The sequence below is a fragment of the Octopus bimaculoides genome, chromosome 9 (genome assembly GCF_046866305.1).
Source record: "Octopus bimaculoides isolate indiv1 chromosome 9, ASM4686630v1, whole genome shotgun sequence".
Lineage (NCBI taxonomy): Eukaryota > Metazoa > Mollusca > Cephalopoda > Octopoda > Octopodidae > Octopus > Octopus bimaculoides.
In genome coordinates, this window is record NC_142936.1 from 36,099,009 (window position 1) to 36,122,052 (window position 23,044).

The window sequence follows — 23,044 nt, forward strand, 5'->3', positions numbered from 1 at the left end:
TGTAGCCCATCTTTTATAGAACCATCCCCCTTACAGTTGTATTAAATCGACACCTATATACAGCAAATTCTTTTGTAGTCTGATGTCGGGCGTGATTGATGAAACCTATGAGTGAAGACACTCCAACCACGACTACCTCGTATTATCTCAGTCTTAATGCTTTCTGGACTGCACTATTCGATGCACTATGTGGTTTGAGGGAGCGTTGGTTAATGCTTCTAGCCGCTTGACGACTGCCAAGAGGTTACCTTGTTAATTCGATATACTAAAGGTATTTTCTGGAAGAATGGAAGGCAGAAAGGAAGAAGTATGATTCGAACATAGAAAATAGAGGCAAGACTAAATGCTGTAAGGTGTTCTAGCATTTTTACCATCGTTGTCTAACATATACATACAGTAGTTTGTAAATATGCCTTCATGACTTTTGACCCACTTTTATATGCATTTTATTTGTATATGTATATTATATAGGCGCAGACGTGGCTGTGTGGTAACATATACATACAGCTTCAGAGCACTGTCGTCACTTCAGTGTCGAGACTACCTCTCCGCCCATCTCCTTCCCTTCCGATTCATCTGCATGAAAATCTTTATACGGTCGCCCCACCTGCAGGACATAGTTTCTAAATTCCCGCAAATCTGATCCAACCGAATTAGAAAAAAAAGACATATTGGATATTGTCTTAGAATACGAAAAGGCTGAAATAGTCATGGCTGGATTACGTTTGATCATAGGTCAGCTCAAGCAGAGATGACTTGGTGCAAAAGAACATCAACAACAACAACAACAACATTAGTCTTAGGCGTGCAGGAGAAGGAAAATGGAATCTAGTGATGTCATTTTCTAGTGTAATAGTGGTCTAAAGAAATCTATAATAATTTCAACAAAGAATCGAAACTGAATCCCAGTTTTTGCTCTTTCAAGAGCTTAGCACTTTCTCTACGACATGCCGTCTAAGATATTTTTTATTCTGGTTCATTTTCTCCAAGTTGATCTGATATGTGAGAGAGGGGTGGTAAGGTTAGAAACTGGTGCAGACAGAGCTGTGTCTCTACTACTGGTGGTTAGGAACAGCTAACATTTAATTGGTCTACAGAACAACCATTGAAGTCTTTGAAGGAAACTATTTTTTAAATTCTATCCTACCTGCCTTCTCATTATTGTTAAATACCTACTTGACCATCAGGCCATATTTATCTACTATGCTTATTATACTAAAATAGATCGCTCTGTATTGGCTGCTGAAATAATGCAAAATTACATGTTTTGTCTTAAAAGGTACATAGTGTAATGCACATAGCAAACCATTTGGACATTTGATTTGGATACCAGCTCACCAGCCCGACAGTCCGCCAACCCGCTAGCCCACTTTCCAGCTAGCCAGCCAGACAGACAGACAACACACCAATCACCCCTCAAAATATTCTCCCAACCAACGAGTCAATAATAAATAAATATGCTAATTCTGTTATAGAGTCAGAAATTTTCCCATATTCTCAGTTTACTATCAGGTCAAGCATCATGACAGAGTCAATAAAATACTAGACCGAAAATGCATGAGATTCAAGTTCAGTCCCAGTACAGGTAATTTATTGTATATTTAGCAGAATTGCACACTCGTTTGTTAAAATAATTGTTTGCAAATGTGACTTCTGATAGATTAGCTTCACATCCAGGAGGGGCAGGATTTATCTCACATCCACTTGGTACTATGAAATCTAAGCGTACTAATATCATTCATAAATTTGTGTGTGTGTGAAACAAATCGCTTCCTGGATTCTTAGCAAGGATTCGAAACCTAATCTAGATTTTTCTATGGGTCCCTTCCTATTGTCCTCGACATTTCCACTAACAAATTTGTGAGAGTCACCTGTCATATTTTGATAAGTCCTATTGTTTCCTGATAATTCTTAGGCTAAATACAATTCAGACCAAATAACACGAAAAATCTTTTGTTTAGCCTGATTTAATTTAAATAGGAAAATATTATAGAGAACCTAAATTCAACTCTTCCGTTTTCACTCGGTGCCTTGCTGAAAAGATCTCTCTTTATCTCTTTCGCCTGGTGCCTAGCAGAAGGAGCAGCTCTTGCATGTTACCATGGGACTACAACTTTTACCCTCTCTACATGTCAGCTCAGAAAGGGAAATTCCATTACTCTTTCTTTCTCCTTCTTCCTTCCGTCTCCTAGAAGTCAAGCAAATAAACACAGCTACTTAAGAAATGAACAAGAGAACTTCAACTAATCTTTGAACAACAACTGGAAGCAGTAATTTTTTTTATAACGTAACATAAAATAAAGATCATTCCAACTATTATTTTCTATGTCATTTATTCGATGGATTTCTTTGGTGACCCTCGAGAATTGGACTTTAACTTGTCTATGTCACAACTGCGGCACGATGTATCAATAAACTACATATATGTGCATGTGTCCAACACGGGAACGTAAAACACTAAGTAAAAGAGTATGATGATTTTGCAACTGTTTTCCACCTTGTTTTGCATTTATGTACTTACTCGTGTGAACGTGTATGTATATGTGTGTGTGTGAAACTACGATGTTTCTGGTCCCCAATGGCTAACGAAAGGTATATTCAATAGCTAAATGTCTTTTTCCTTTCATGTCGTCTCACTTTGATTTTTACTCTCTCTCTCTCTCTCTCTCTCTCTCTCATATATATATATATATATATTCTTTTTATTCTTTTCAGTCATTTTGACTGTGGCCATGTTGGAGCACCGCCTTTTAGTCGAAGAAATCGACCCCTGGACTTATTCTTTATAAGCCCGAAGGTAATAGTTTCGGGAAAACATGTGCAAAAGAGATTTCTTGAGAGCCGACTTGTTAATGCTTGGCCTCAAATGGACTGAACACAACATGGGCAGTTAGAGGAAGAGAAACAAACTAATTAGGGGATCTTTGAGTTAAGGCAGCAGGAGACTGGCCAGATCTGCGGAGTGTATTGAAATGGAGTTTAAGTAGAAAAAGCACGATAGTCTGGAGAAGATAGAGGTTTTATCCAACGTAAAGATTATTTAATACACGTTCTGAATATTCCGTCTGTAGGTAGAACTGTAAAAAATAAACAAGAATTTTCTAAATTTCAAGAAATAAGGGTATCCAGTTGTTGTTGGAGTCTTAGTTTTTAGCACAACTCCTTATTTCTAGAGATGTGTGCGTGTGTGCGTGCGTGTGCGTGTGTGCAAGCAAGCGCGTGTTTGTGTGTGTATGTGTGTGTGTGTTTGTGTGTGTATGTTTGTGTGTGTGTACGCTATTAGGGTACTCGGCAGAATTACTACGATTCTTGAAAAAGAAACGTGCAAATTCTTCGTATGCGTATTATTAACAGCACAACATTCTTTGTAACAGAGATACGTGATCAAAGAACTATCAACTTTACCAAAACACAGTCAAACAGTTCTCAGCCATTCACGATATTCCAAATGTTCTCATCTTCAGTATTAATATATAAAGACTCTTCACACTCCCAACACGTGAAAATCCAATAGACAGCTGTCCATGAGAGAATCAAGAATCTTCCAACAAAAATCCTGCTATCTCCAGTCTCTGGATTTGTCGGTTGACATTGCAAAACTTAATCATATTGGAATTTAGAGTCCCTCGAACTGGAATGACATTTTACTGCTCTAAACAGACTGAAAGGATCTCATAAAAATATAAAAGAAAAACTTGATGAAAAGATAAATCTTAGACGCAGTCGTGTTTTCAATTCATGTCGTAAAAGACGTGTTCCACTGCCAACATACATACATACATACATACATACATCCATCCATCCATCCATAATACATACATACAGGCACGTACACACTTACACATTAATTGGTACAGAAATGACTGTGTTTAGGAAGTTCTTTCTCACATAGTTTCGAGATCAATCCAACTGCGTGGTATCCCATTCTATATGTATGTATGTATGTATGTATGTATGTATGTATGTTTGTATATATGTATATATGAATGTATGTGTGTATGCATGCATGCATGTATGTATGTATGTATGTATGTATGTAAGTGTGTATGTATGTATGTATGTATTTGTGTGTGGCGAATTGCTTCCTAGATTCTTAGCCAGGATTCGAAACCGAATCAAGAGTTTTCTATGAGTCCTTTTCTGTTATTCTCGGCATTAGCATATATAGAATATATGAGTCAACTGTTAATCTGTAACCATTTCGTGTCAAACTTTGTTCAAAGCCGAGAAAAATCCTTTGTTTAACCTGACTTAATTAGGAAAAAAATATAAATACAAAACTCAAATTCAATTCTATCTTCTCCGCTTGATGCCTGCCCAAGGAGCACTTCAGTAAAGACTTCTCACCGCGGGACTATAAAACTTTCACCTTTACTACTTGTCAACTCAGAGAGGTAATTTTTTTTTTTACTCTTTTTCTTTCCTTCTTCCATCCATCTTCTAGCAATCAATTACAGGTGAACTTAACTATCCATAAAATGGATATTAGAACTTCAACTGATCTTTGAATAGCAACGCGAAGAAGTTGCTTCTTATATTGTAAAAAAGAATCCCTTTCGGTCATGAATGATCATGGGATTGCACATAGTTCCCCTCAGAGGTACAAGCCATGCGACTTCTAATATTCTGACGATAAAATAAAGACCATTTCAACTAAAATATTTCTCTTGTCATTAATTTGCTGTATATAATCATTACACATATCTATCTGTCTGCCTGGCTGTCTGTTTGTATGTATGTGTGCATGCATGCATGTATACATGTATGAATGTCGTGCGCCTGTGTGTTTGTGTGTGCGAATGTGTTTGCGCAAGCGTGTGTGCTTATCTTTCATTGCTTGACATTTGTCCACAAACGCAGCGGTTCAGCAGAAACAGAACGATAGAGTATGCATCATGCTGAAAGTAAGTACTGGGGTCAATCTAAGTAACTAAACACTTCAAGGCTGTGCCCCAGCATGGGCAGTCCAATGACTGAAACAAGTGAAAGAAAAAAAAAAAAGAATATGTAATAAAAGTGTATGTTGCTTCCCAATCACATAGTTCCGGGTTCAGTCCCACTACGTGGCACCTTGGGCAAGTGTCTGCTATTATAGCCTGGGGCCGACCAAAGCCTTGTGAATGGATTTGGTAGACGAAAACTGAAAGAAGCCCATCGTATACATACGTGTGTGTGTGTGTGTGTGTGTGTGTGTGTGTGTGTGTGTGTGTGTGTGTGTGTGTGTGTGTGTGTGTGTGTGTGTGTGTGTGTGTGTGTGTGTTTGTCCCCCACCACTGTTTGAAACCATTGTTGGTGAGTCTACATTACATTCCTGTAACTCAGCGGTTCGGCAAAAGATTCCGATCAAATGAATAATAGTCTTAAAAAGTAAGTCCTGGGATCGATTTGGTCGACTAAAACCATTGAAGGCGGCGCCCCAGCATGGACATAGTCAAATGACTAAAGTATGTAAGAATTAAAAGAAAGCAACACGAAGCGAAAGATAGTGAATTCAGATTGCAATCGAACCCGTATCGCTCTTGGTGCTGGTGAACAAGGAGAGAAAGAGAGAGAGAGAGAGAGAGAGAGAAAGAAATATGCTGGCTGATAAATGACATACAAATGCTCAAAAATATCTATTTATATATATTTATATATGTATGTCTACATATATGTATGTATACATATGTGTAAGTTTACTTATAGTAAACTGATGTGTTAGTATGTCACCTGTATCTATTTTCTAATGTTAGGACAGCTAAAATACCTGCCTACTTGTCACCAGGTAAGCAGACTTTTATGTGTGAAACCCATTAACTAAATTCTACCCCAGTCGAAGACATTCTTTCTGAGACTCGCCTTCTTACATACGTGCTTATGTTCTAATATACGGTTGAAAATAAACATTCACTTAAATCTGAATATATTGTCATTCCTGTCTATCTTATTTCTTTTTTTATAAATACTAGTTACATGTCCATGATGAAATTATTCAAATTACCCGTCTTCCCATCTTTCTATATCTCCCACTCATTCTCTCTCATTCATGTGTGTGTGTGTGTGTGTGTGTGTGAGTGTTATTTCTATATAAGTAATATATATAGTTGCGCACACGCACACACACATGTAGGTTGGGTGGTGCAAACAAGCAAATAGAACTCAAAATATAAGTATACGTTGTTTTCATTTATAATCGGCGAAAGTTACAGTGACTCAAGGACCGAGTTTCGTGCGTTGGCACACACACACACACACACACACACACACACACACACACACACACACACATATATATATGAAAGAATGCAAAAAATAATATAAAAATGAGACAAGAGCGCAAAACATCCAGACAGTTAGATGATAGAAAAAAGGGACAAGAAAAAACAAGGACGGGTTATTCGGAGTTTTGTTTCGTCAGTCGAGTTCCAGATTAGATTTGCAGTTTCGGCAGGTTATACTCGAGATTGCTCTTATCTGGCCAGCCCCAAGGAAAATCTAAGCTAAGAGCACTAGATTTTTTAGAAAAAGCAGCGAATCTATACGAAAACGAAGACGGAAAAAAACTGAGAAATTGTACACAAATACAAATGCAAACAACATACACACACACACACACACACACACACACACACACACACACACACATATATATATATATATATTAGGTAATCTCATAAGTAATGTCCGAATTTGGGGTAAGGGAAAAGAGTGATCAAATTTTACATTTTATTAAAATTCATTCCTGTATATAATTTCCAGCATTACCGATGACTCCCTTCCATCGACTCATCAGTTTTTTTAAAAATTCCATTGGTAAAAAACACTTATGGTTTTGATGAGAAGGAAGAGAGGTCACTTTTGACCTCTTTGGGGCTTTGAAGAACTAATGAATCTAAATGATTCTGCAAGCTCCGAAACAAATGGTAGTCAGAAGTAGTGAGGCCTGAAATGAAAAAGGCGGGCGAGTGATTTTTTTCCCCAGCCAAGTCCTTCGATTTTTTCTGATGTAATCTTTGCAGTATAGGGGCCTTGCATTATCGTAATGAAATACCACTCCCTTACAATTCACCAAATCGGGTCTTTTTCTCTTCATAGCAGCATCAAAACACTCTAATTGTTGATAATAGGTGTGAGCAGTAATTGTTGCATTAGTTGGTAGCAATTCAAAGTGGATGACTCCACAATGCAATCTCACCAAACAGAAAGGAAAAGCTTTTTTTGCATGGAGGTCCCTTTTGGGCTGTGGTTTAGCATGTTCTCCACAACTAAACCATTGCCAGCGTCATTTTCATAAAAAAAAATCCACTTTTCATTACCAGTCATTAATCTGTGAGGTACGTTCACGAGAGTGAAGAGATAAGCAGATGCCCACTCGTGATTTTCGGTTGGCGTCTGTCAAATCATGGGGAAGATGGTGGTGAACAGCTGAATGGCTTGAATTGAGCTTGCTTGCCAATTTTTCAACTGACACAACATTATCCTTCTCAAGCTTTGACAAAAGAAGTTAATCATCAAATTCAACAGGCGTGACCTCTCGCTTAGGCTGAAATCACCATTTTTGAACTTTGCAAACCACCTTCGGCAACTTCTTTCGTTCAAGCACTCTTCTCCATAAACAATGAATATTTTGGGTTGCTTCTGCTGCACTGTTTCCCTTTTTGAATTCATAAAGAATTACGTGCCTTAAATGCTCCTTCGATTCGCCTATCAATGAGGGGTTAATATTAATAATTAGTTCAGTGAGATTATCTTGTAGAAAAAAAAATTATATTAAATCAAAGGTTTCCCAATTCATATGAGTATCAATCAATATCATTTGACATTTTAGAATACTGTAAAAAGTGATAGAAATTACGTATTTCGGATATTATTTATGGAATGACATGATATATAAACTACTCTTCAAAACTATAAAACCAGAGCACTGCCTGTATTTTCTGGCGAACCATACCACCCAAATTCATGAAACTTACCTCTAGATAGGAGATGAAATAGAAGAAGGCATTGCAATATTCCAGTTTATTGAAATCCAAAAATAAATTAGATAATAATTTAAAAAAAAAACATGCAGAGCCAGAAACCTATTCAAAACTATAACGCCAGGTAGAATAATGTTGCAAAAACGATGCAAAACAGGGAAATTATGATATATTTCAATGATATTCTCCTGCAGTACTGCAACAATAGTGTATTTGACCACCACTTTTCCGAATTACTTTAATGACATGCGATTTCATGCTCCGGATCAACTTCCTGCTGTAGATCAAGTGGAAGCTTTTCCAGGCCTTTTTTACTTCTGTTTCAAGTTCACCAACAGATGAATACTGCTCGCTTTCGCTGTACACAACATTCGTGAGATATTCCCATGCATTCTCTACAGGATTAAGGTCGGGACTCCTTGCTGGCCATAGCATTACTTCAACTCCAGTTGCGTGCAGGAAATCCAAAGTTGCTTTGTTTTATGAATAGGAGCACTGCCCTGTTGAAATATGAAGTTCTAGCCATGGAATCTTCTTGCTTCTTCGTCAATTTGAGTCCCGTCTAACATATCGATGTATCCTGCAGCATTGAAACGTCATCCATGATGACAAGTGGCAGCTTCTCATTGGTAGATATTGCTCCCCACACCATAAGAGCTCCTACATTTATCTTCCCAGTTATTCCGTAGGGACCATTTAAATTCATTTTTTCTCATCAGGGAACAGAACTCTTGTCCATTAACCAGCCCACGTCTCATGCTGCCGAGCAAACTCCAATTTAACAGCTCTGTGGAAAGGAGACAATAACGGACGTACTAGCCACTTCTTCAGGTGGAAGCATAGTTCAAAATCACTCTTCTTACGGTGGATGTCGAGGCTCCTACTCCTGCTGATGCCTTAATTTTGGAAATAGAAGATCAGCGTGATTTCTTCACAGCTCTGACAATGGTTCTTTCATCCCTTTCTGGTGTAACCTTGGGACGTCCACCAGCATGAATCCTGTTGTAAGATATTTCAGAAAATCTTCTCGGTAATCTTTCGGTTACTCATTTCTTCCACTTTCAATGCAAGAATCTTCCTTTGTTCAATTTCGGAAAACTTTGTAGCTTTAGGCATAATTGAAATGTAATCTGGATTACAGAGAATACAACTGAGTCGAATATTTTTCGAAACGATCTGGAAAGAAATGAAAATGTATTAGTGACTTTATAGTTTTGAAGGGCTTGAGAAAATTGGAAAATCAGGTGTTGTAATGTGATAATAAAGGTACAAGGTTTACATTTCAAGGTATTCACGAAATACCCATTCACAATATATTATGACTCTTAGTCCACTTAAATACAGAGCTAAATTTCTAAATAACTTTAAAAAACATGTGACTTTATAGTTTTGAATGTGTGTGTGTGTGTGTGTGTGTGTGTGTGTGTGTGTGTGTGTGTGTGTGTGTGTGTGTGTACATGTATATGTATGTATTATGTATGTATGCATGTGTGTATGTATGTGTGCGTATGTGTTTGTGTATGTGTGGGATGTAACTGATATGTTTGAGAAAATCCTTTGAGCAATGCCATTGAAATCGAGTGATATCAATAAATGAAAACAGAAAAAAGGTACAGCATTGCCTGATATGAGTTGATTAATAATCGTATAATATTTAGGGAAAGATTCTTTTTTTCAAATAGAAGAAAAGAATCATCAAAGATTTTGGAGAAATGAACTGTTACCATGTAAGTTAATAGTAATAAAATACATATGGGAAAAATGTAGATTTATGAATTTTATGACGTTTTGGCAAAAACCGATCGTGTTACTCGGTCATATAAATGTTAAAAATGATCAACTCAAATATCTAACAAAAGAAAATAGTTATCAAGGAATGTCCCTATTTGCTTACCTTACATGCTTATGATGGCCCATCAAAGGTGATGATTGTCGATCCAGGACATCTATCCTCCTCCGCCACCAGCACATTGTTTCTCACGGGAGCAGACGTGGCTGATCCTGTGACACTTGAGGGCACTGAAAGTGACTCCGAACAACAACCGCAGGATTGGAAATGATGACAACGTCTCCTCCTCCCTTCATGCAGTTTCCTGCGTTCGGTTTCAAAGCGCTCTACTCCAACCTCACACACGGACTTCCATACCATCCAGGGCCTCCAACTGACTGGCGAGGACACCGCATAAAATGATCTTGAGATGATCAGGAAAATGAAGTTTTGGACGATCATGAAGCCTACTTCCTGTCTCAATCTTGTTCTCCCATTTTTGCGAGCCGGCATCTGAATCACATGACCAACCCAGCAGAGAAGACGACGAAAGATATAGATCTCAACACTTTAGATACCCTGTCCTGCTACGTGAGACTAAGGATAATTTAGAGTGATCTGATATGGAACGCTTCCAGCTGTCTAATCTATAACCGATAAAGGGTCCAGCACTCAGACCCATACGGTGGTGGGTGGGAGGATATACAGACAGCTCGATAAACAGAGATTTTTGTACTTGCTCTAAGGTTCTTGTCCCGAAAGACTGGTTCGCTGAGTCTCCCGAAAGATGTAGAGACTAACCTGATTCGACAGAGTATCCCCCACATTGGGACACTGAATCCCGTACACTGTGCGAGATTCAGTGTCCCTACTAAAGCAGTGATTAAAGAAAACAACTTATTTATAAATACAAAACAAAAAATTTCGTGTTTACCTCTTTTGAAGGATGCTTTAGAAGACTATATATCAAGGTTTGTAGAGATAGAGGTTCGAATTATGCTTAGTTAGCGGTGACAAGTAAATTATGTTAAAAAGTTATTTTTTAATTAAAACATAATTAAAGTTGTATTATAACTAACAGTTAAAATTGATTGAGATAATGAATAGCTAAGGAGGGAGATACGTGGTACGAAGTATTGACTAACCTCTTAAAACCACGGGAGATATGAGAACGATGATCTCTATATAATTTTTTTAGGGCTAAATCAAGGATTACGGTTTTGGTCGAGTATTTATACAGAAAATAATATCTTTAATAGGGATGATTATAAATAGTAATAATTTCAAATTTTGGTGCAAGACCAGCAATTTTAGGAAAGTAGTTGATTACATCGACCCGAACTACTTGACTAGAAATTATTATACCGATCCTAAAAGGATGAAGAGTAACGATGACCATGGTGGAATTTGAACTTAGACCGTAATGAATCGGAAAAAATACTGCTAAGCATTTTGTCCCACATTTTAATGATTCTGCCAGCTGGCCACCCTGATATATACACACACACACACACACACACACACACACATATATATATATATATATATATATATATATATATATATATATATATATATATATATATATGCATATGTATATACATATGCATATATATATATATATATATATATATATATATATATATATATATATATATATAATACATATATATATATATATAATACATATATATATATATATATATATATATATATATATATATATATATGTATGTATATACATATATATATACATCTCTCTCTCTCTCTCTCTCTATATATATATATATATATATATATATATACACATGTATATATATATATATATATATATATATATATATATATATATATATATATACATCCATATAAATGCACATGTATATAAATATATACATGCCTATAAATATATATATATATATATATATATATATATATATATATATATATATATATATATACACACATATAATATTAAGTATGTGATAGAAAGTATGGGCTATTTACGGAGTGCTCATAGACAGTCAATGCGAAAAAATACAGAGTAAGAGGAAATTGAAAACGCAAATCCTAGGCAGTCAAACAGATTCCCGAACTTATAAATGAAGATATTCAATCAATGTAATTGAATCATATATATTTATACACATCAACATAAATCGTGCATGTGCAAGCGTAAAGATTTTCCAAGGGTATAAAGAATAAAACCAAACATACATAAAAACATAGAAGAAATATAAAAGCGTATAAAATCACAAATGAATAAAGATTACATGTAAAGAGTTATGCGTAATAAATATAGGAGGGGTAAAACGGTCCAGATGGTTCCTCTTATCCTCTAGTGGCTGTCTGTTGTACTTCTTGTCAAGTTCTCTCCATTCCTGATGGTTTCCACTTGCTTTTGCTTTCCTCCTTCTTGCGACATCTTGTGTGTCGTCTGATAGCCACGGCCTCTTCAGAGTCCGTCTTTTGGGAATATTCCTCTTCGCAACTACCTTTGTGATGTTGACCATTTTCTCCCAAAGTGCGTCTGATCTCTCCGTTATCGTCTGATTGGAGAAGCGGTAGAAATCTATTCTGCATCTCGACACTGAAAGCCTCCGGGATCTTTGTGACGTCGTACCGTGTTGTTTTCGTCTGCTTTCGCCGTGACCTCATCCGGATCTTAATCGTTGCACACAGCAGTTGATGATCGCTTCTGCAGTCTGCCCCTGGTCGTGTCCTTACATTCATGAGTGCCGACCTCCATCGTCCTTGAATCATGATGTAGTCAATCTGGTTTCGAAACCGGTCTCCTGGGCTGGTCCAAGTGTACAACCTTCTCGGGTGATGCTGGAAGATGGTGTTACCGATGACTAGGTTGTTGGTGATACAAAGGTCAACCAAATCCTGTCCTCTTTCATTCCTCTCCCCCAACCCGTGTTGGCCTACACTCGAACTGTTGGTAATGCTCTTCCCCACTTTGGCGTTCCAATCTCCCATCAAGATAATGACATCTCTCTGTGGAACATTGTCCAGTGTCTGCTGAACAACATCATAGAAATTCTGCATTTCTTCTTCACTTGCTTCGCTCGTTGGTGCGTAAACCTGGATGAGTGTAGTGCTTAGAGGGTGACCCCTCAGCCGTATGGTAACGATTCTGTCATTGACAGGATTGTATCTCGTGAATGATGGGGTCAAGTCTGTGGACGTCACAAATCCCACTCCATTACGTCGACCGGTCTCCCTTCCTGAGAAGAAGACCGTGTCTCCACTCTATGCTGTAAATCTTCCCTTACCGTTCCACCAGTGTTCCGACAGCCCAAAGACACTCACTCTGCATCTCTTCATCTCAGATTTGAACTCACCTTGTAAATAGGCGAAAAAATACCGCAGAGCATTTATTCAGATTTCTAACGATTTTGTTAATCCATAGCCTAATAGGTGGCAGCTTCGAATTGTTTGCAGAGCCAGCAATTTGCAGGGGACTGTATAGTCAATACTCTCAATCCCAGTACTTGAATGGCACTTTATTTTATCAACCTCGGAGAAATGAGAGGCAAATCTGGACTCGACGGGATTTGAACAAAGAATTGAAAAATGTCGGAAGAATTCTCTAACTCGCGACCTCATCAATGACAAGTCCACGTCTGTCGGATCTAGTTGACTAACTGATCAAAACGATGAATCAAACAATCGATTAGGTAATTGATTAAATGGCTAGTAAGTTGACTATTAATAAGAAGAAAAAAGGGAAAAAAGATTCAGTGCGTGTGTTTCTTATTGGCATAATGATTCTCTCAAGATACAACAAAATATTTGTTTCAAGATATAATTTCGCTTCAAGAATCTTGGCAACCATATGCAAAAACGAAAATTTCGACTCCTTATTTGTGTTTGGGGGGGAAATAGGGTGCAAATATTACCAACACCCGACACAAGTGTCACTCTCTACTATATGAAGTTGTTAAACTGGCAACAAAAAAAACAGTCAGAAGGGCTTGATCAGCGGTTTTCGACTGGGGTCCATATAGCTCTTGGGGATCTCTTTGGCTTGTGTGGGTCCAAATATCTTGTGGGGGAGGGGCATACAAGATTTTGTTGTTGAAATTTATGTGCAATGAAACTTGCTTTCCAACCACATGGTTCCAGGTTCAGTCCCACTTCATGGCACCTTGGGCAAGTGTTTTCTACTATAGCCTTGGGCCGACCAAAGCTTTGGCAGTGGATTTGATAGACGGATACTGAAAGAAGTTCGTCGTATGTATGTATGTATATATATATATATATATGTGTGTGTGTGTGTGTGTGTGTGTGTGTGTGTGTGTGTGTGTGTGTATGTGTTTGTCTCCCACTACCACTTGACAGCCGGTGTTGGTTGGTATGTTTACGTCCCCGAAACTTAGTGGTTCAGCAAAAGACACTGATGGAATAAGTACCAGGCTTGAAACAGATAATTCATGGAGTCAATTTGTTCGACTAAAAGCCTTCAAGCCCGTGCTCCAGCATGGCGGCAGTCAAATGACTGAAACAAGTAAAAGATAAAAGATAAATTCACAAACTAAAGGCGGTACTCCAGCATGGCCACAGTCAAATGACTGAAACAAGTAAAAGAGTAAACTATTTTAATTCTTTTTATATAATTCCTAATAATATTTAGTTATAAAAATATCAGAGGATTCTTTTAAACGTTGAATGGCTATGGGGGTCCAGTAGAGTAGAATGGGCATCAAAAAGGTTCACAGGACCGCTGGGCGAAAAGCTACACACGTTGCAGGTATCAAATCAAGATATCCTTCTTTGTAAATACACATATAACTGCTTATGTACACACACACGCACATGCACACGCACACACACACACACACACACACACACACACACACACACACACACACACACACACACTGTTAAATGGGTGTTAACTCTTCAATGCCTGTTGAGATGTACCGTTTTTCTTCCTGCAGGACAGATGGAAGATCGCAGAGCTAGAGGCCGCATGCCTGAACATGCGTAAATCGTGCTGACTTTCTGATTAGCATAGCAGATCTTTGTTTACACACACACACACACACACACACACACACACACACACACACACACACACACACACACACACACACACACACATGCATATCTACATATATGCATTTATACATTACTGCATATATATATAGATACATATAAATATACACAAATATACAAGCAAGGATATATAGATACATACATATATATAGATACTCATGTACATATACACAGATATACATACATACACATATACATGCATGCACACATACAGATACATTCACACATGCCATATATACATGAACACATATTTACAAACATATACAGACACACACGCACATATACACATACATTCACACATGCACATATACATATATACTTATAGATATATATGTACATAGATATATGCATTCGTACGTACACACACACATGCATACATGCATACACATGCATACATACGAGCATTAACCGAAAGCAGTTATCAGACAAGATAGTTACTGACTGACTCAGATGACAATTGAACCGGTAGAAGCGACAGTCAGTCACTTCTATCATCCTTACGCACACATACACACCTCCCCCCACACACATACTATATGTATTAACTCGAGACGTGGTGGCTAATGTTCTGATAGGCGAATTTAATAGATTCAAGCTGTGTCATTTTGGTACAAGCAATGTTGTTACTTTCTGTTTTCTTTAATGCTCCTCCACCTTCACCACCAACCTTCTCAAGGCTATTATTTACATAGCATACAGTCCATCAAATATCCACCCCCTTAATTTACTCCACTCCGACTAACACAGAATGAATAAATAAAATAAATAAATAATATATATCTAAGAAAAAGAAAAAAAAAACACAAACCCACATATCCCCTTCCCAACCGCTTTCATCTGCCATCTCTGCGCCAGAAAATCTTTTCATTAATTAATCAACCATTTGCTCAATTAATTAATATAACAAGCAAAATATTACATATAAAATTTTGGTCGAGACCTATTATTTTTTTACAGAGCCGGACCTCTTATCCGACTTCCAGAATTTCCAGAAATCCGGAAATACTGTGCAATATCATGCGATATGCTGTACTCTGTATTAAGTAATCAGAACCTGTTTTTGAAGTTGGTTAATTTACATTTTGTTTTTCGTATTTTGAAGAGGATTGATATAGATTAAACATGCTCTACTTTAGAAATGTATCAATTTGTACCTGCAATTGTTAAAAAAATAATCATGTTCTTTACTTTTCTTCGTGTAATTTTCATCTTATAAACATTATACTGTATACACAGTAGAGTATGATATATTTCAAGATTTTTAAGTGGATTAATAGATATCTGTAATGATTATTGCTGCATTTCGTAGAGAAGGTATGTAGTTCTTCAGTCGGAAGATTACCAAAATTGTGATGATAATATGCACATGTTTGCATCACTAAAATTATAACGATTTATATGAAGCAAATAAAATTTTCGGGGATCGATAAAATAAGTAACAGTTGACCATTAGGTTCGGTGTAATCGACTTGCCCCCTCTCCCGAAATTGTTGGCCTTGTGCCAAAAATTCGAAACTGATATAGCAAATAAATGAGAGGAAGAAAAGTAATAATTATAATGGCCCTTTATTTTATTGTAACAAAAGAAGATATACTTCGTTGAGTTGCTGTTATACACATTATTTGCAGTTCTGTCATCCATTCTGAAGGTAGTTAACTTAATCTGTGAGTGACTGATAGAAGATGGGTGGAAAAAAGGAGAGGAAAAAAGGAGAGGAAAAAAAGAGTAAGCGAGTCAACCTCTCCGTGTTGACAAATAGAGAAGGTCAAAGTTATATAGTCGCGCGGAGACAAACCATACTTGAAGTGAGGAATATACAAATGTGCTCTTCTAGCGAGGGGCCAAGTGAAAGAGGTAGAATCGATTTTGGGTTCTGTATTTATATTATTTCTAACTAAATTAGGTCAAGCTAAACAAAGAAATTTTTGTCTCTTATCTGCTTTGACCTAAGTTTCACTCGAAAAGTTACGGGTTAACAGTTAACACTCATAAACGTCCTGGGGAAAAAGTTGAGATCAATAAGAAGAGAACTTGTAGAAAAATTTAGATGCGGTTTCAAATCTTGGCTTAGAATTTTGGAAGCTATTTGTTACATATCAAACACTCTGCTTTAGAAGTGTATTAGTCTGAATCTATTAAATACTGTTTAGTTATTTCCTTAATAGAAATATTTACACCTAGAATAAGAGTGTTTCCGGGCATCCACCCAACAGTTATTAAAACAAAGTGTGTGTAATTTTAATTTATTATAGTAGGGGCAGGCGTGGATGTATGGTAAAAAGTTTGCTTCCCAACTACATAGTTCCAGGTTCAGTCTCACTGCTTGGCACCTCGGGCAAGAGTCTTCTACTATAGCCTCTTTCGTGTGGATTTGGTAGGTGGAAACTGAAAGAAGCCCATCGTGTATATATATATATATATATAGTTTTAGAGAAAAGAACCAACGTTCATGAACTCATCCATGAAAATCCACAGTCACATATAGAAAAATTAATAAGTAAATGTACGATAAATAAGTTTGATATAATACAAAGTAAAAATCATAAAATAATGATAATAAAACGACTACACGTGTTTCATAACCAAGTTTTCAAATAGGAAATAAAATATATTCAAATCGATTAAATCGATTGAAAATCAATTCTATTCAAAAATAAAGCTAATCTTCAGGTCAAAATACAACAATAATAAGAAGAAAAAGAATGTATATATCAACCAACAATAAATAACAAATGAATGTATATAAAAATATTTATTATATTAAGATAGCAAAATGTTAAACAATATTATTAAAAAGAAATTTAATACTAATGTTATCGAAAATTATAAACGTGACAAATTAACTTTACGTTTATTATAATATAAACTAACAGAAATATTAAATGCAAATCTTATCTTAACGAATCTTTCGTTTAAAATACAATTTAAACGAAGTTTTAGGTTAAACTAAAATTATAAACGTAAAATAAATAACTTTAATTTTAATATAAACTAACAAAAAATTAATTTATATAAATTGATTTATATAAAAACAATTATATCACCATTAAATAAAAGAAAAAAAAACATTTAACAAAATGATTGAAAAGAAATACCAAATTTATCTAATCGAATCTTTAGTTTAAAAAAAAAATTACTATTAACTTAACCTTAATTAGAATATTAACAAATAATCAAAGAAATTATCTAAAAAAAAAACTACTTATTTATCCCATAAATCAAAAAGAAATATAAAACAATATTATTGGAAAAAATGCAACCCTAATCTAATCGAAGTTTTGGTTTAAACTAAAATAATAAACTTAATACTATTAACTGAGTGTTAAATAAGGTATCGGCTAACATTAAATATCAATTGGATAAATATAAGAATACATATTTTTCCAAACAATGATAGAAAATCATTTAACAATATTAATGAAGATAAAAGCAATACTTTTCTCAACGATGCTATAGTTTAAACTAAAAGTTTTAGACGTTAAACTCAGAACTAAGCGTTTATTAGAAAGAAGTCGCGTGAAGATATTGCGTAAAGAAAAAGAATAGAATAAAGAGGTATCAAAACATGACTGAAAGTTTTATTTATAAGATCATGAATGAAAATTAAAATTTATATAACTTAAATCATAATAAAACAATTAACTATATTGTAAACATTTTATTGAACGTTAAAATAGTTGCAACTAATATTAATGAGTCCATCACACTTTGACACTTTTGGAAGAGATACGATATCTACAAGGCTGTACAGAACATAGCAGTGGCATGGAATGATGCACAGAACACGGCTATGAATGGTGTATGGAAGAAGTTTTGCCCGCAATTCGTGAATGATTTTCAGGGGTTTGATAATGTTGCCATCAACAAAACGTTGGTAATTACGAGCAAAGAACTGGAAATGGATTTGGAGGAGGATTTCACAGATTTATTTGAAAAAGACAAGCAGCCCCTGACGAACGAGCATTTGAGAGAGCTCCACGAGCAGCAAAATAAAAAAGAAGAGGAAGTCGAACCTGAGCCACGTCACTTTACCATTAAGAAAATTCAGCAAGCATTTGCGTATATCGAAAAAGGTCTTTCTATGTTCGAGGATATGGATCCAAATGCTCAACGCTTTTCCAATATTATGGAGGCTTTTGCTTCTTATAATGTAATCCTTGAGGGAAAGAAAACAGTTCAAAGAACTCTCAACCGATCTTTTAAGCGCATCGAACAAGAACAGCAAGACTCAGCTGTTGATGTTGACGATCCACAGCCATCAACATCCGCGATGTAAACCACCGAATTGTGTGTACGTATTGATAAATTAAAATTTTTTTAGTGTCTTTTTACTACTGCAAAATAATAATAATTACTGAATTTGTTTTTTAAGCTTTAAAAAGGCTTTTATTTTACCATGTCTTATTGCAAACCGCATTCATAAATAAAGCGTCCGTGATATACGGTAAACACCGCCAAATTGTATTCCTAAATTTAAATTACTTATTTGTTTTTACTGTTCTGTATTAAAAAATAACGATTCATTGTTTTGCAAGCTTAAAACAGACACACACACACATGGCAAATGAAAGACGGTAGATGGAATATACGAGTATTTATTATTAATCACGACAATCTCCGTCTTTCATTTGCTATGTACATAACAATCACCATAAAAGTCACCGTGCTTTACCAGTGAGCTACCAGGTATAAACCATTCGTTTTATTATCCAATACATACATACATAATACTGTATATATATATATATATATATATATATATATATATATATATATATATATATATATATATATATAGATGGATAGGTTGTTGTTGTTGAGCCACCTAATGTGACCTACTCAAAAGTCTGTAATCTCATTTGGTGGTAGACCCGGATGAAAAATATATAAACAAGATTGTAACTTTAAATACGCTTATTGTGGCCACACGTATATACACAACGGAATGATAAGTGGAATGATTGGTGCGTAGAAGCCATGGTCTTCTGTGCTATGCTCCTATCTGCAAGCTGCCGTGTGGTATGAGAGAGAGCCAGTCAGGTTGTGTCTTCACAGCTCGCTTCCCAGTGCAAAAAGAGAAAGTGATGAGTGTGTGAACCTTAATGTTGCGTAACGCCCTCTATATGTTCAACTTGTTTAACCCGCTGTCGAGGGATGCAACTGCGCTTACAGAGGACCTCTCTTAGACCGGAAGCAGTCGATTAATAGTAGTGTAGGCGGAATGTGCACTAGGAGGGCACAGAAGAATGAACCATGGCAAAAACAGTTGTATGAGAAATTGAAATTGAAAAAAAATTACGATGCAAGTATGTACAGGGAAAACGTTCAGCAAAGAAAGGTGTGCAATCAAATAGTACAAAGCATATATGTATAATGATACAGAAAGAGAGAAAATATGAATGCGGTGTCTATAGCAACATAAGTCTATTCTCCGGAACAGTCACTGGCTAGGCAAAGAAATGAAAATAGCCTGAGACAATTTCTTCGGCCAATGAACCGATCTGCCAGAACGTGTCCTGTAAGGTGAAGAATGCGTTTGTGTAGTTGGTGTTTTGGTGAGTGGAGGTGGTGCTTGTGGGGGTTGGGTGGCAGTGTTTGTGGAATGATGAGTGTGCCAGCAAGTGGCATAAATGTTTCGGAAAAGGCTCTTTTTTTTTCCCTGAATGTCAACAGTGAATAGTTTCGGTGTGCTTTTAAGAACGCGACTGGGTCCTGTGTAGAGAGGTGTGAGCGGTCCCTTGACGGCATCATTTCTTATAGACACGTGGGTCCAGCTAGAAATATCTGGAGGTACTGCAGAGGAAATAGATTGGTCATGAGGAAGCATCGATGGCAGGCCAGTAAAGAATGACCTGAGTCGCGTGACGCAAGATGTGGGACCCGCATTCGGTAAGTCGACGGGCGCCAACATGTGTCCAGGAAGTGCTAAGGTGGTGCTATACAGGAGCTCAGCGGAGGAGTAGCCTAAATCCTCCTTGACAGCTGAGCGACACCCTAGCAGAACAATGAGGAGAAATTCGGACCAACGATGAGGGTCAGGAGCCGTGCGAATAGCGGCTTTGAGCTGTCGGTGGAATTTTTCCACCGTTCCTTTCGCGGTGGGATGGTAACTGGTGGTGTGCATGTACTGAACTCCGAGCAATCTCGAAAGCTCATGGAACAGACAAAGCTTCAAATTGGCGTCTACAATCAGTAGTAATTCTAGAGAGTACTCCGAAGCGAGATATCCACCTAGAGATGAGTGCTCTGGCGACTGTTTCCGCGGAAATGTCCACGAGAGGGATGACTTCAGGCCATCTGGAGAAACGGTCGATGCAGGTCAATATAAAGTAAATCTGCAACTGACCGGCCAAGGACCAACCAGGTCGATGTGTATGTAATGGAACCTTGTGTCCGGTGGCTGAAAGTGTCCAAGTAATGCTCTCACGTGACGATGCACCTTGGAACGCTGACATGGTAGGCAGGCACATGACCAAGCAGTATTAGACCGTCGCGAAGGAGAAAAAAGAATACGTATTCACTAATCTGAATTCGTCCGGTGTTCACCAGCTTAGAAGTATAGTTCTGTTCCGCGTCGCATCACCATTACAGATGGATAGTTGTCCATGTCGGGGTCACCATTATAGATGGATAGGTTGCTGAGCCACCTAATGTGACTCATTCAGAAGGCTGTAATCTCATTTGGTGGTAGACCCGGATGAAGAATAAATTAACAAGGTTGTAACTTTAAATACATTTATTGTGGCCACACGTATATACAGAACGGGATGATAAATGGAATGATTGGTGCTTAGAAGCCATGGTCTTCTGTGCTATGCTCCTATCTGCAAGCTGGCGTGTGGTATGAGAGAGACAGTCAGGTCGCGTCGTCACAGCTTGCGTCCCAGTGCAGAAAGAGAAAGAGATGAGTGTCTGGACCTTAATGTTGTGTTCAACTTGTTTGACTCACTGTCAAGCGGGGCGACTGCGCCTACATATGTACATACTCTTTTTTATTCTTTTACTTGTTTCAGTCAATTGAATGTGGCCATGCTGGAGCACCGCCTTTAGTCAAGCAAATCGACCCCAGCACTTATTCTTTGTAAGACTAGTACCTTTTCTATCGGTAACCACTAAGTTACGAGGAAGTTAACACACCAGCATCGGTTGTCAAGCGATGTTGGGGGGACAAACACAGACACACAAACATATACACACACATACATATATGTATATATATATATATACATACATACAACGGACTTCTTTCAGTTTCCGTCTACCAAATCCACTCACAAGGCTTTGGTCGTCCCGAGGCTATAGTAGAAGACACTTGCCCAAGGTGTCACGTAGTGGGACTGAACCCGCAACCATGCGGTTCGTAAGCAAGCTACTTACCACACAGCCATATATATATATATATGTATGTATGTATGTATGTATGTATGTATGTATGCATCTGTGTGTGTGTGTGTGTGTCTGTGTATCTGTGTCTGTTTGTTCCCCATCACCGCTTGACAACTGGGCTTAGTACGGGTTTTGAAGGTGGACAGATACAATTTGGCTGACAAAGGGATAAGATACGAGTGGTTGGGCGCGTAAGGAGGTGACACGCGAACATAGAGCGTGAGGGACAGGCGTCATTATAGTTGCTGTAAGAAGATTAGAGGGAGGAAACCGCAAGTGTGTAGGCCAGAGGTGTGTTGGTGAGAGATTCGATGCCAATTAATGGGTCTTTCATTTATTTTTATTTAATTTATTCAATTAATTGATTATTTTAGATGTCGTCTAAGGATGTGGCGTAGCCCTGTCCCAAACGTAGAAGCAGTATTTCCTTTGTTAAGATTCGAATTTTACAATAGAAGCAGTTCCAGATTAATATATTTCTGCTATTAGCACAAGGCCTGGAATTTTAGGGGAGGGAACTAAACGATCACATCGTCCCCAGTGCTTAACTGGTACTTATTTTATCGATCCCGAAAGGATGAGAGGCAAAATCAGCCTCGGTGGAATTTGAACTCAGAATGTAAAATTGGACGAAGTACCTCTAAGCATTTTGCCTGGTTCTAGATAAATATCACTATCTATATGACATACTTAACGCATTTATATCGCAGAAAAGCCAGCATTATAGACGAATAATGTTAAAAAGGCAACATATATCAGAGCTAGACGAAAAGAAATTGCGTCGGAAGCGACCGTGAGAGTGACAGCTGCTGTTTTTAAGACTTGTTAGTGTCCTGCACTCGAGTCACCTCTGATACGAAATCATCC